This window comes from Montipora foliosa, chromosome 6, assembly GCF_036669935.1.
Source record: "Montipora foliosa isolate CH-2021 chromosome 6, ASM3666993v2, whole genome shotgun sequence".
In the NCBI taxonomy this organism is placed as follows: domain Eukaryota; kingdom Metazoa; phylum Cnidaria; class Anthozoa; order Scleractinia; family Acroporidae; genus Montipora; species Montipora foliosa.
In genome coordinates this window covers 32,344,519-32,347,018 of record NC_090874.1, presented here as the reverse complement: position 1 = coordinate 32,347,018, position 2,500 = coordinate 32,344,519, and the positions used below count along the sequence as shown (strand labels likewise).

At 40.5% G+C, this 2,500-nt stretch overlaps 1 long non-coding RNA gene and 1 pseudogene across 1 annotated transcript in view; one reads left to right on the top strand and one right to left on the bottom strand.

Annotated features, from left to right (window-relative positions):
* The window catches only part of LOC138007141 (uncharacterized), a 4,981-nt pseudogene extending 4,799 nt beyond the window's left edge, over positions 1-182 (bottom strand).
* Positions 1-1,218, top strand: part of LOC138007142 (uncharacterized) — an 8,158-nt gene extending 6,940 nt beyond the window's left edge. The window contains exon 2 of the long non-coding RNA XR_011124011.1: positions 758-1,218. This is a non-coding gene — a long non-coding RNA (uncharacterized lncRNA). The remainder of the gene's footprint in view (positions 1-757) is intronic.
* Positions 1,219-2,500: the final 1,282 nt, after the last annotated feature.

Sequence of the window (2,500 nt, the reverse complement as noted above, 5' to 3'; positions counted from 1 at the left end):
AAATTCAATACACAACATGATATTATAATTCACAAAGGCAGAAAATACCACAGAATCCTTTTCCAGCGAAAACATTATTGAAACTAACAACATATTTGCTCTTAGAGACGAAAACCTCTTCCTATTTCATTGCGTGCGTGAAGACAAGAAACTCAATCGCGTCAAATTACCATGTACTTCAGGTAAATAGAGCTCACTTTGATTTCGTCTCGACGGGCGATAGATTGTTGTCGAAGTCCAGTACTCGTCGCTTTTGAGCTTCCTGCCTAGTTTATCCAACTGACTTTCCATTATTGAGCTCCATAAGGGTATATTTTGTTTAAGGATCCACTAAAACGCCATTCGCGTTACATGACTTTCGACGCCATTGCAGGCTAAGTTAATGATTCTACTGTGTCCACCAGAGAAATCTACGCAGTTCCACTACCCTCTCGATCCTAAGAACATACTCATAGAAGGCTCTATGCACAAAGACACCACTTACCAGGGGAGTGACAGGCAAGACTTTTACCGACACGGAAAAAAAAAAAACTAAAAAAAAAGAAAAAAAAGAAAACAAACAAACTAAACGAAGACCTCGACTGGTTTGCCATAGGCAACCCAGTAAAAATGTTGACCAGTTGTCAAAGAGGAAAGAATCATCGGTGTCAACGATACATGAGGATTTTGTTCAGAACTTGTACGAATATTTTGGAACTTTATGTATGTTAAACCTTTTTCAGTGGATACTTGTGAGCTGTCATTCTCATCTACACAGGTGTTCAAGGCATTATCAAAGATCAAGAAAACGGCAACAGGATCGGACGGCTTACCATTCTGGGTTTGGAAGGAAAACGCAGCCATACTAACTCCTGCAATCAAGATCATATGGAACTTATCATTATCTAATCAGACGTGGCCTAATGCGTGGAAGGAAGCTACGTGAACCCGCTCCCTAAAGTTGATACTCCGGTGCAAACTTGAGAGTCCCGAGGAATTAGCGTCACACCTGTCATTGCTAGGACTTTTGAACGAACAGTATATAACACATTTGGTAAACAAAATTGTGAATAATAGATTAGAAATGACCAGTTTGCGCACAGGACGGGCGGTAGTGGTACCAATGCATGATAATTCTACCAGGCTTTAAATGATCCCAAAATAGAAGCTGTGTGTGTCTTTTACGATGGATTTTTCTAAAGCGTTTGATAGTATAAAGTATAGTTTATTGTCAGAAAAGGGCTCGTCTGAATCCGTAAAGAATTAATTGGCTTATCGATTTTTTATCGGATAGGAAACAAAGAGTAGTGCATAATAATGTAGTTACTGAATGGAAATGTGTCAATCGTGGCACCACCCAAGGGTGTGTAAATGGTCCTTATCTTTTCAGTCTTCCCTTAAACGGATCATGACTAAAACACCACACGAGTACATACGGGTAACATACGAGTAACATACGAGTAACATACGGAACATACGGATACATACGAATACATACGACTAACATACGAGTAACATACGAGTAACATACGGATACATACGACTAACATACGGATACATACGAATACATACGAGTAATACGAATGTTTTTCTCATAAAGGAAGCAGTAATTATAAGCCTTGCAGGCATTTTTCACGTCAGCAAACACGTACCCGGCTCAGTTTGAGGGGGGAGGGAGGGGATGTTGATCGACCCCCCAAGGCTTTCGTTAAATTTAGTCACAGTAAAATAAATTCACATGGAGTGCAAAACCCTTTGCTTGCGCTACAAGATAACAATATATTTTGGATGTCGCTGATGTCGTATGACGTCATCAGATCCGCCATCTTGATTTCACTATTTCAGCTTAAGTTGCCTATGATAAATCAGTGCAAAATCAAGCCAGAAAGCTTAAATGGGGTAAAAGATTATGACAGACCTGCTCTGACTTCCTTACGTTTCTTAAATGTAAACTGGCCTGACAGTCATAATCATCTACGAGAGCAACATCCAAAATATATTGTCATCTTGTTGCGCAAGCTAAAGGCGGCGAAATACGAGATACAAAAACCCTCAACTTGGCGCGCAACATTATTTCGTTGCAAGTTTGGGTCGATTTCTCCCGTTTTTCACCTTGCATGATCAACTTGTCGCGCAACAAAAACATTTGTTGCGGGTTGAAGAAAGTTGTTGCGAAAAGTAGAGCGCGAACCTACTCTGAGCAACAAATTTTGGCTTTGTTGCTTGTTTTTCATCAAGCTCACAACTTGTCGCGCAGCAAATGTGCTCTTGTACTAGCAAATCAACCACCCAGCGCCCTGCATTTCTTCAACTCGCAACAAATGTTTTTTTTGCGGGTCAAGTTGATCACGCAAAGTGAAAAACGCGAAACATCGACCAGAACTTGCAACGAAACGATGTTGCGCCACAAGTTGAGGGTTTTTGTATCTCGTCTTTCGCCGCCTTAAGGGTTTTGCACTCCATGTGAATTTATTTTACTGTGACTAAATTTAACGAAAGCCTTGGAGGGTCTATCAACACC